The 12,643-nt window shown below is 50.2% G+C and overlaps 1 long non-coding RNA gene across 2 annotated transcripts; it reads left to right on the plus strand.

Annotated features, from left to right (window-relative positions):
* The first annotated feature begins 782 nt into the window (after positions 1 to 782).
* On the plus strand, positions 783 to 10,778 carry LOC101722755 (uncharacterized). 2 transcript variants are annotated; one of them, XR_015447637.1, is made up of 5 exons: positions 783 to 1,036; positions 2,117 to 2,228; positions 2,353 to 2,416; positions 2,983 to 3,205; positions 4,862 to 10,778. It is a non-coding gene; the product is annotated as an uncharacterized LOC101722755 (long non-coding RNA). The 2 variants fall into 2 exon arrangements; XR_015447636.1 differs by lacking the exon at positions 4,862 to 10,778 and adding an exon at positions 3,628 to 3,851.
* Positions 10,779 to 12,643: the final 1,865 nt, after the last annotated feature.

Raw genomic sequence — 12,643 nt, forward strand, 5'->3', positions numbered from 1 at the left:
GTTTTTCAACTTCTAGGCTCTAGTTCTATCCTGGGTATCATTGAGAAGCTTTTATTTTCTTGTTAAATATTTTTTGGGGGGGAAGTGGTACTAGGGATGGAGCTCAGGGCCTTCATGTTAAACTATACCCCCAGGCCTTTAAATTTTTTTAAAAATTTTGAGACATAGTCTTGAGAACTTGCTAAATTGCCCAAAGTTGTGATCCTCCTGCCTCAGCCTCCCAGAGTGCTGAGCTTGTACACCACCACTCAGCTTGTCAAGAAAAATTTGACTGGATGTAATGATCATGCATATATATGGGGTACAGTGTGATCGTTTGATACAGATATACAACGTGCAATGGCCAAACCATCATTTCTTTGTTTTGGGATCCGTCAAACTCCTCTCTTCTAGTTCTTTTTTTATTTTTTTGGTACCGGGGATCGAATTTGGGTCCTTGCGCTTGCGCAGCAGGCGGCGAAACCACTGAGCTAAATCCCCGGCCCCTCTTCTAGTTCTTTATGAGGAAGGAGGAGGGGAAGGGAAGAGCCAAGGAATTAAAAAAAGAAAAGCAAGCTGTAATACGTACATGTAACCACTGCCCAAGATGATTGTAAACTGTATGAACTGCAAACGTGTGCTAGTAAAAAATACATCTATGATAGTTGTCAACCTCAGCCACCTCGCTGTGCTGTAGGACACTGGGACGGTGTCCCACACCGGACACAGCTGGGACCCCATGACAAGTAAGGGCTGTGGGAGATTCCACCTGTCCTTAGTCAGGAAAACCACGAGGGGGAGCAGGTGTGACGGAGCAAGCTACAGACAGAGGCCACTGTGTCCTGGTGGATTTGGAAGGAGTTGAGGTTTCATCCTGAGAGCAGTGGGGAGCCATGGGAGGCTTTATAGCGAGGGGAGGGAAGGTCGGGGCTCTGTAATAGAGCGGTCCTCTGGCTGCGCATGTGCAGGAGGGACAGAAGCTGGAACCCTGGAGGCTGGAGAGGTCTCATTGCCGTCATCAGGGGGACACCAGGTGGCGGGGATAGGAGGGAAAAGGGTAAGTGACCCGCGCGGGGACTCAGGAGGCAGGATGAGGGGACCTTGCGCAGATCCGGGCTGTCGGGGGCGAGGATCCTGGCAGGCGAGCAGTCTGGACCTGCGGCCTCCGCCCGTCCCGCCAGCACCTGGCTGCAGCGTGCCTGCTCTTCCCGTCACTTGCCATTTTCGGGCCTGGAAAGTCTCACCGCTCCTCTGGGCGCCCCGGAAGGGAGTGGGCCGGGAAGGTGGCCCCACACCCCGGCAGCTGGCCCGCGGGGCAGAGGACGCCCTGGGCTGACGCTTCCTCTTCGCGCGGTGGGACCCAGGAGGAAGGGCAGGGTGTCCAGGGGCCGGCGGGAGAGGGCGCGGGGGGCGCAGCCTTCGGAGGGGTCACGGGCCAGGCGCGCGCACAGGGTCAGGCGAGGTGCACGCGCTCCTCCTCCCCAGGGCAGGCCCCGCTGAGGCGCCTCCGCAGGGGCTTCGCTCCAAGATCCCCCCCACCCCGCTTTGTTTTCCTACTGTCTGTTTCCTCGCCGCTCTCCCAAATCAGCTTTGTTCTCACTTCGTGCTTTGTCTCCTGGATTTGAATGGATGTTCCCTGGGAGCGGGGATTTTTGTCTCTCTTCTTTGTCGGTGTCTACAGTAAGTGCTCAATAGGCATTCGTTGGAAGAAACTAGGAGGCAGCCCCTGTTGAGAGATAGGAATATCAAGGAGATAGGCATTACAGGGAAGGCACAGTCTGTGCAAAGGTCCTGGGGCAGGACGGAGGCTGGTGTGTCAGAGGAACAGCAAGGTCTGTGTGGCTGGGGCAGAAGGAATGACGGAGAGAAAGGGAGCAGAGGAGAGGGGGAAGGGATGGGGCAAGGGGCTTGGGCTTTGACTCCAAGGGAGGCAGGAGACCTGGAGAGCTATGGTCAGAGGAGGGAGGGTCCTGATTTGGGTGCTCTCAGCGCCCTCTGGTGGTGGAGGACAAATGTTCCAGGGGCAGGGAAGGAGAGCGTGTGAAGACTTTGGGGAAGGCGGAGGAGGAGCCAGCGGCGCAGGCCTCCGAGTGCCCGGGGCAGCAGTTTAAGTCGTGGATCTCCTTGTGCCCTCCAGACATCTTCACCGGCCTTCGGGAGTAGGCACTGCTCAGGAGTGTGAAGGGGGCGCTGTGCTCATCTGTGGATCGATCAGTGGATGCGGTCAGAGCCCGGTGTAGTGTCAGGAGGTAGGGACTGTTCAGAAGGGGCAGTCACTGGGGCCGTGACCCGGAAGTGTTTCCCTCCCTCCCGGCTCCTCCCTTCTCTCTCTGCTTCTTGGCCACCAAGCTGTGAGCAGCTCTCCGCCTCCAGGCCCTTCCACCGCACCCTTCCTGCCTTCGAGCCAACTGATCATGGACTGGAACCTGTAGAAATCGTGAGTCCACGTAAACCTGTCCTCCTTTAAGTTGTGGGTGTCGGATATTCAGTCCCAGTGACGAGAAGTGGCCAATCCTGTGGTCCATACACATTGGTGTGTCGGGCTGGGGATAGAGGCGTGAGCGATGTGCCACAGGGGTGTGCACACGCACTGAGTGTGTCTGTCTGTGTGCCCGAGGCTGATTGAGCACGCATGCTCATGCGTGCACACACGTGTCTGTGCACGAGTCCTGTGTGTGCTCACCTGGGTGTATCAGGTGGAGTTGTATCTGAGGCCATGGATGTAGTGATCCTTAATTGTGATGTGTGAACTCGATGTGAGTAGAAACCACCTGGCAGATTAGCAAAGCTCTGGGTGTGTCTGTGAGTGGTTGATGAGGACGGAAGACACACCCAGGATCTGGGCGGCACCAACCAATAGGCTTGTAGCCTGCATGGACTAAAAAGGGAAAGGAGGAGCAGTTCTGGTCTTCACCGCTGTCTGTGGACGTCGGTCTCCCGTTCCTTCGGGCTTCCAGCATGGATGCTTCAGCTTTCCGACACACTCTCACCGTGACTCTGCAGTGATCCTCCAGACCTTCAGGCTCCGTCCGACGCTGGATCCTGCGCACACGGGTGACCATTTCGGCATCCTCCTCCTCGCATGGCCGCTGGGACTCTTCCGGTTTGATCCCGACAGCCTGCCTCACAAATCCCGTCTCTAAGCATGCACGTTTTCTGTCGAATCTGTTCCTCTGGAGAACCCTAACTCATACAGATGTTCGTGTATGTGTGCGTATTTGCTCAGGTGGGTCTAAGTATATTCTGTCATGTGTGCCCACTTGCATGTAAACATGTATTTTAATATGTCTTTCACGTGCATGTTTCATATGAACACACGTGTGTCCCCAGTGTCCCTCTGTGTGTACCCACGTGGGTTATTCTGCGGGCATCAACGTGAGGCGCCCACATGCTGAGCTGGGCACCAGGGCTCTCTGGACCCCCACTCCTCAGAGCAGCTTGACCAACCTGGCCTCCCGCTCTCTGCTCCTGGCTTAGACTCTGAGCCTCTCCGCTCCCTCATCACCCCAAGCCAAATGCACCTTCAGGGAAGCAAGTTGCAGAGCAGAAGTCCCTCCCTGACCCTTCCCACCCTCCTGCAGCCCCTAGCCAGGGATTCAGAGCTGGAGAACAGGAATGGTCTTTTTAGAGAGGGCCCCCGGCTCCCAGGTGTGCAGGAGCTGGGACCACAATAACCCGACAGACTCCACCGGCCAGAATGAGCTCCAAGAAGTCACCAGCAAGGTTCAGACAGAGGCCCAGCAATAGCACGACAGTCCTCCCTTATCTGCCACTTCACTTCCTGTGGTTGGAGTCGCCTGTGGTCAGCCAAGGTCTGAGAATGTCTGATAGGTAATTCCAGAAATAAATAACGTACAAGTTTTTAACGTTCACTTAGAAATTTTACTCCTGTATATTATTATCATTCTTCTATTCTATTGTCAGTTATTACTGTGAATCACTTCATGTGCAGAATTTGTGCACTGTATTTATTATTACGGTTTAGGCTGAGAATGTTCCCCCAGGCCCTTGTGTTTTTGGATGGCGAATGGATCAAGAGGCTGCTTTGCTGAATTGCTGAGTGCACTGTTGGAAGGTGGGGCCTGGTTACAGGCAGTCCCTGGGGTTGTGACCCGGAAGTGTTTATCTCCCTCCTGGGCTCCTGCCTCTAGCTCTACTTCCTGGCCGCCATGATGTGAGCAGCTTTCCTCTGCTATGCCTCTCTGCCAGGCTGTTTCTGCCCTGGAGCCAGCCAACCATGGACTGTAACCATGAGCCAAAACAATCCTCTCTCCTCCTTTAAGTTGTGGGTGGCAGGTGTTGTATCTCTCAGCAATGAGAAAGTGACTGAGACATGTATGTACAGTGTGATAGGAAAAATGTGGTATATATGGGGGTTGGTACTATCCACCGGGTGTCTTGGAATGTGGCCCCTGTGAATCAGGGGGACCCTGCAGCAAAAATGGACACAATCCATTCACAGCAGGGTCTCCTTTGATGGCAACCCGGCAGGTCATGAGACAGGAATCCCTAGCACCACCAGAGGGGTGGTGTCACTGCGGTCCCATTTCAGAGTTTGGGAGAATCAGGGAGGTAAGGTTTGAACCCAGTCTGAGTAGCTCTAAACCAGTGGTTTGCAACAGGGCATGGTTTCCCTCCTAGGGGACATTTACCAAAGTGGGGAAATTTTGTTTTCTGCTTGTCACACCTGCGGGGGCAGGGATGCCCCTGGCATCTAGAGGGTGAGACCAGGGAGGCTGCTCGATTTCCTAAAAGGGTCACATCAGCTCTGCCTGACAGAGGTGTCCTTCTGTAATGGACACGAGTGCTGAGGGTGAGAACAGCTTCTAGAGGGGCATCAGACAAAACCCAGAAGAAATAGCTGAGTTTAGGCATTCAAAAGTTTCAGGTGCAAAAGACTGGACAGATGCTTCATGAAAAAGGGACAGATGGATAGATGTTGAGCAACAGCCATCCTCAGGAAAATGGAATGGAGAACCATCACGTGATACCTCCACACACCCACCAGAATGGCTGAAGCCAACAGTTCTGACAGCTCCAAGTGTTGGCAGAATTACAGAGCAATGGGAACTTTGTTGTTGCTGGTGAGAGGTTAGGTGGGCCAGTCACTTAGGAAAAGTTATGAGGGGAGCCTGCTGGGGTAAAAATGATAACATGTTGCTATTCTGTGTTTGGTGAGGTGTTGGTCACGTATCTGTCCAGGCTTGTGCAGTGCCTCCCTGTGCCTCTGTGTTGTATTGTGTGTAAGTTATGTGTCGATGAAAACATGCACTCAGGTGGTGACAGAGCCACACCCAGGCTTGCTGGGAGCCACCTACTCCATCGGTGTTATTACCATCGACACTTTAAAATGTTCACCCTCCACCTCTGTGGCAGGCACCATTACTCTGCTGTGGTGGAAAGAAAAATGCCCTGCCCCATCCCAGGAATGTTTAAATCTGGACCCTTTTGTAGCAACGGGGCCCGGAGGGTGTGATGAGGAATTCCCAGCAGGGCACGTGAGCCTGGGTGGCCACAGTCCTCATGGAGCCCCTGGCAAGAGAGGACAGCAGGAGCCAGGCGAGGCGCGAAGGCCAGGCTGATGGGTGCTGGCGGAGGGGCCCAGGGGGGAACGTGGGGTCCGCGTGCTCGGGTAGACCTGGGGCTGTGCGGGGCCTGCGGGGAGATGGGGCGGTGGGGCTCTGCACGGGCAGACGCACCTGCGCCCCCTTGTGTCTGACGGGTGCGGGGCGGATGCAGATGGTTACTGAGATCTACGGAGGGAGGCACCTGAATCCTGCACCCATGTCTGTGTCCGTGTGCTGGCTTCCATCACCACAGCTCTCTCAGCTGTCTGCACCACTACGCATCTTCCCTTCTGTCTGTCTATGTGTCTGTCTGTCTGGCTGGCATCCCTCTATCATCTATTACCCATCTATCATCTATCTACCTACCTACTATCAATCCTATGATTCTATGTATGTATTTATGTACCTAATGATTCTGTCTAATCTATGATTCTATTTAGCTACACATATATCTGATCTGTGGTTCTATTTATCTCATGTATGTATGTATTTATGTATGTATCCATCCGTCCGTCCGTCTGTCCGTCTGTCCATCTGTCTGTCCGTTGGTCTGCCTATTCTATGGTTCCATTTATCTATGTATCCATCCATCCACCTCTGCATATCTAGGTGTCTGTGAATGTGTGAATGAATGTCTGTGAATGTGTGAATGAATGTCTGTGAATGTGTGAATGAATGTCTGTGAATGTGTGTGCTATCCATTCATCTGTCCTTCCTCTTCTCCTTCCTCCTTCCATCCACACACCCTCCCTTGCACCCCTCCGTGCATCCACCCATACACATACCTGTCTGTCTGTGGATCTCTCCCGTTCTCCCTCTGCCCCCTTTCTTCTCCCTGTCACCTCTGTCCCCTAGGTGCAGGCCAGTCTGGGGTCCAGGACTGAGAGCAGCTGCCTCTTCCCCGCGGACCTGCAGTTGCATCCCCTGCTCAGCTCACCCCCAGGCTCCCCAGAACAGCCTGTGGAGTGGACACAGACCTCGCTGCCCCAGTCGGCACTGGCCTCCTTGGAAACCCAGTCTTGCTGCAGCCCTTGCAGCCTATGGAATGCGGCCAACGCATTGGATGTTTTGAGTGAAAGTGGCTGTGGAATGGTTTCCTTTTTGCTTACTCCTTCCCCGAATGTGGCTGTTGGATTAAGAGAATGTTGGCTGTCACGTGGAGGGAGCTTCTGGGAGTGTGGCCTGGTGGTGATGAGTCTCCAGCCGCCTTCCTGTGGATCCTGGGGCCGTGCTGCTCGACTGAGGACAGCAATGTGGTGACTGTGGTTTCCCAGACAGGGCTTCTGAGCCAGGCCCAGCACAGGGACCTAGGGTGGCTGTGGCCGGGACTTCCCAGAGCTCAGCCCCCCCGGGCAGCTCCAGCGAGTCCCACCTTTAAAACACACTCATAACCATTGTCACAGTTACCAAGCATGGGCTGCATGCCAGACCTGGGCCAGGCAGTTACAAAGGCCGTTTTCTGTCTTCCATGCTAGTGTATGCAGGGTGGAGTTCACTTTGTGAAGTGCCGAAGGGCATGGGAAAGAAACTCTAAACTGGTTTATTTATTTAATTTTTGGTTTCTTGAAACAGAATCTCACTATGTAGTTCAGGCTGGCTTTGAACTCACAGTGATCCTCCTGCTTCAGCCTCCCAAATGTTGGGATGACAGGCATGCACCACCACACCTGGCTGGTTTTTATTTTTATGTTTACCAATTTATCATAAAATGTTTAACTCATTAAACTCCAAATAGATAAGATATCTATCTATCTATCTACCTATCTATCTATCTATCATCTATCTATCTATCATCTACTTCTCAACAAAATTGCTAGGAAAAAATGAAGAAGATACATAATCCTGAGAAATAGCCGCAATTGAAGAAATTCTCCTATCCTATTCCCCTCAGGCTTCAGCCTCCTGAGTGCTGGGATTAAAAGTGTGTGCCACTATGTGCAGCCTTCTTGCCTATTTTTAAAATAAATGTTTAGTAGTGTGTTTGGAGTACATAATGATTACATTCACTGTGGAGAGTTGGTACATGTACATAACACATCTTAATTCTTTCACCTATTTAAAAAAATTACAGGGCCAGAGATTTAGCTCAGTGGCACTGCACCTGCCTCGCAAGCACAAGGTCCTGAGTTCGATCCCTGGTACCAAAAAAAAAATTAGAAATTTCTTTTCCCCCCATGAAGTTGTAAGTGTTCTTTATATATGTGACATACAAGTCCTTTGTGAAACATATATTTTTCAAATATTTTCTCTCAATTTGTGACTTTTCTTTTAATTTGAAGAACACATTTTAAAGTTGATGAACTCCAGTCATTGGTATTTCATGGATGGGGGTTTTTGTGAGGTGCTATTAGGGGCGCTGCCATTTTAGAGATGTGGAAATTGAGGTCTAGAGAGAGGGCAGCTTGCCTCTGGCTTCCCAGCTGCTATTGAGTGTGCTCCAGCCCCCTGAGGCCTGTGTTGATTGGGCCAGTACCTCTTGCACATCAATGTGGCTGCTGGATCTTATGGTAATTCTATTTTAAGGTATTTAAAATAGAAATGGAGAAACCTCCACACTGTTTCCCATTATAGCTGTACCAATTTACATTCCCACCAAAAGTATGCAAGGGTTTCCTTTTCTCCACATTCTCACCAGCACTTGTTATAGTTTGTCTTTCTCACATTAGACATTTTAACCATAGGGAGGAAATATCTCATTGGGGTTCTGTATCTGTATCACCCTGATGGTTAGTGATGTTGAGAATTTTTTTCATGTACCCATTGGCCTTTTGTCATTTGCTGAAGTTCTACATCTGCCACTCATAACAAATTCCATTCTCAGCTTGTTTTGCTCCCCTCTTTCTGACTTCTCATGTTGAATATTTCAGGGGTTTGTTTACTTCCATGGTGGCATATAAAAGGAAGAGTTCATTTTGTGATGTGTAGGAGAGAGAAGGCCCAGGGAAAGGGAACTTCAATGGGTTTTGATGGATGAATAGGAGTTTTCTAAGATGTAGAAGAGTTTGTTTCCAATTGAGACAACTGCCAGACAGAGCTAGCCTCCTCTCCCCAGGGAGGGTTTAGATTTTGGGATGCCCAGATACTGCCAAAATTCCATTTAAAAGCTGTGCTTACCCCAAATCAGACTGGGCAGTAGGGCACAATCTGTTTGGCTCTCTCCCTTTTTGCCCTCAAATCCAGAAACAACCAGCTCAGGGATGTTTCAGCTACCCTTGGACTTCATCAGGGCTCCTGCAATTCTGGCTCCTATCACCCTGAAAGATGGAAGAGGGCACTTATTTCCTCTGTAGGATTAGCTTGCCACTCTGAAGGCTCCAAGCCCCTAATGATGACCTTGAGATTTTCAACTCAGGTTTTCAACTCCTTCCACTCACAGGAGGTGCCCTCGAGTCATCAGATTCACGGATAGAAAACAGGACGGCAGGGGCTGGGTCTGCAGAGGGAGTGGGGAGCTCATGTGTCATGGGGACAGAGGCTCAGTTTGGGAAGTGACCAAGTGCTGGAGATGAATGATGGTGATTATTGTACAAGCAGGTGACTGTCCCAAGCAGCACTGACTGCACACTTGAGAATGGTTGCCATGGTAAACTTCATGTTATGTGTATTTTACTACAATGAAAAATTATAGAATTGCTAAATGAAGAAGAGTACACACACACACACACACACACACACACACACACAAAGTTTGTTTGTTGAGACAGGCTCTTGGTATAGAGTTCAAGCTGGCCTCGACCTCACAGGCTGGCCTTGAATTCACAGCGATCTTCCTACCTCAGCCTTCTGAGTGCTGGACTTACTGGTGTGCACCACCACGTCCAGGTGGTGATACACACTTTTAGGAAGGAAACAATATAGAACATGAAAGTCCTCTGTTGTGATCTCAGGCATGAGGAACATTGGAAATCCTCCCAGAATGCTTCAAATAGACACCTGCATATACCTATATCTGCATTTTCCTATGTTCTTGATTTACATCTAAATAAATAAATAATATATATATTGCCCAAAGTGGGTCACACTGTGTATTATAAAATGCAATTTTTGTGCAATACTAGGTCTTGTTCATTATTCTGTATCATGGAAAAGAAGAGTGTGGGTGTATTTCCCTCTTTTTATTAGTGTGCATTTATAACACATAATAAACACATGCACCATGGGGAACTGGTGCATACAGCAGAGTCTCTCACACCTTGCTTCTTTTTCCTTCCCTCCCCTTCTTTGCTTCTTCCCATCCCCGGATTCCTCCCCATCTCTACATAGTCTATTGTGAGGGTGCATTTTTAAGGATGGTATAATATTTTTTTATTTTTAACTGGTAAAATTTGAAAGAGGGCTGGCCCTGAACTCCTGGGATCAAGTGATCCTCTTGCCTCAGCTTCCCAAATAGCTGGGATGACAGGTGTGCAGCTTGTAGCTTCCTAAGGATATTCTATAGTAACACTTTTCTGGAAGGCCAGGAGAGTAATCGTTTAGTCTTTCTGGCTCATACAACCTCTGTTGTGGCTACTCCACTGCTCTGGTAATGTATGAGTCAAAGCAGCTGTTGCCAACAGGGAAACAAGTGGACAGGCCGTGTGTCAATAAAACTTTATTTATACAAACAAGTCATGGGCCCTCCCTGGTTCTTCGCCAAGAATTTTCCTTAATATTTACTTACCTCTAGTCCTCTGCTGGTGGACAGTTGACTTGTATCCTTTCAAAAGTTTCCCGTTTCTCCTGATGCTGCACTGAACATATGCCATCTCTTACGGTTTGGCGGACATACAAGATGGAAGGGTGCTGTCTCCCTCAATCGGCAGACATTCATCAGTAGCACCCATTTTATAGATGCAGAAACCGAGGCCCAGAAAGAAGAAACCGAAGTACGTGAGTGAGGAAGAAAGATCTAAAGTGTTAGTTGGGGCCTATCTGTTACAGCAGCCAGCATTAGTCTAACTTCTTAGACTGAACTAGGAGTGGTTTTGTCTTCCAGGGCACATGCAGTGATATCTGCAGACATTGCTGATCATCACAGCCAGGAACAGGGTGCTCCTGCCTGGAAGGAAGAGGCGAGGGGAGCAGCTCACTGTTCTGGCAAGCACAGGACGGCCGGCCCCCAGTACAACGCATTTCCCCACAGCCACTGCAGAGCTCTTCACAGGAGCTAAGAAGTGGGACCAACACAGTGTCCCTCAGTGGAGGAACAGAGGTTAGAAACATGCTATACACGCACAGTGGAACACGACTCAGCTAAAGGAAAATGGAAAACTCCAGCTGGGCATGGTGGTGCACGCCTGTCATCCCGGTACTCTGGGAGGCTGAGGCAGGAGGGCTGAGAGTTTGAGGCCAACCTGGGTGATGTAGCAACTTGGGGAGACGCTGTCTCAAAATGAAAATATAAAGGGCTGGAGATGTAGCTCAGTGCAAGGGCCCCGTTTCCATCCCCAGTACTGCAAAGCAAAGCAAAGCAAACCTACTCCCGCCCTCATAAAACTTCCACCACCACCACCACCACCACCACCACCACCACAAACAGCAAAAGACAAAAACAGGAAATTCCATCGCTTGCAAACACATGGATGATTCCAGACGACACTGTGTTAAGTGAAATAAGCCAGACACAGACTTAAATACTGCCCGATCTCACTCACAGATGAAATCTAATGAAGTTAAAGGGCTGGGGTGTCGCTCAGTGGCAGAGCACTTGCCTTGCATGTTCGAGGCCCTGGCTTCCATCTCCGGCACTGCCAAAATGAATAAATGAAAGAATTGAATGCATAGAAATAGAAAAAAGAATGGTGGTTACTGCAGGTTGGGGTGGTTAGATGGTGGCCGGGGAAAAAGGGTGGCTTGGTGAAGAGGAAGAAATTTGCGCCTAGAGCAAATGAGTTCAGGTGACCACGTGATAATATATTGTACATCCGCACCCGGACACAGAGGATTTTAAATTATGTTTGTGTTGCTGGGGATCAAACCCAGGGCCTTGCACACTGTGGACAAGAGCTTTACCCCTGACTGACAGCCTCAGCTCCAAAGCATTCTCTCTGCGAGGACATGAAAAATCCTCAGAATGACCAATCTGGTCTGAGTCACTCCCCAACACAAGAGCATGGATGGTAGCATCATACTGAGCCCCATAAACAGACACAGTAATTATTTGTCCATTCATTTTCATGTGCCCATTAAAAATTAACAAAACAAAACAAAAATAAGAACATGTGGAGAACATTCTAGTGCCAAACATGAGCAGTGCAGGGCCCGGGCAGCTCTGTCCCAGGGTCCTTTTGTTTCCCTCTGTCCTGCTGAGGGTGCTCCTGTCTGGGAGCCCAAGCAAGGGCACGGTGTCTTCCCAAGGACATGGAGGAGCCTGGGCATGGGACTGCTCAGAATGAATCCACCCTATCAGCCTGCTTGTTTTAGCTTTGCCTGGTGGGTGGCAAAGGATGTGATTTCATAGCTGACCTTCACATTGTCTGGCTTGGGAACACACGTCAGGTTTCAGATAGATTTAAGACCTGGAAAGCCCAGGCTGGATTTTAGCAGCTTTGTTGGCTTGGGAGGGATGACGTCATTACTGAGTAGGGGCTGGGGACGGGACTCAGGGATGTAGTGCGTGCTGGGCATATGCGAACCCCTGGGGTCCCCAGGGAGGGTCCTACATCTGCATCAACAGTATCTGTTTCTGTATCTGTATCTATGTTGGTATCATCTGTGTCTGTCTCTATATCATCCACAGCTCTATAGCATCTATAGCAGGGGTGGTGACCCTATGGCATGCAGCGCCCTCTCAGTTGGCAGGAGAGCCAAGTTTCCCCAGCAGCCGAGCATCGGTAACAGTTGCTTTTCCTAACCTAAAACCTCAGCCTTCAGGTGTAATTGCGGTGTTGGCACAAGTGGGTTTAAACAAGTGGGATTTGGGGTGGGAGTTTGGGCACTTGATCTCTAAAAGATTCGCCATCAGTACCAACCCCTCTCCCAGCACACAGGAGGTGAGCCATGCAGGCCGCAGCAACCCCCGCCCCCCCTTCAAAATGAGAAGACACATAAACAAGTCTCAAAACCAGACTTCCAGATCACCTAAAGCAACCCCTAAGGGAAATGAGATGGGACAATCT

Source organism: Heterocephalus glaber, unplaced genomic scaffold (genome assembly GCF_053883595.1).
Source record: "Heterocephalus glaber isolate CG9 unplaced genomic scaffold, H.glaber_assembly_v1.0 deba00001761, whole genome shotgun sequence".
Lineage (NCBI taxonomy): Eukaryota > Metazoa > Chordata > Mammalia > Rodentia > Bathyergidae > Heterocephalus > Heterocephalus glaber.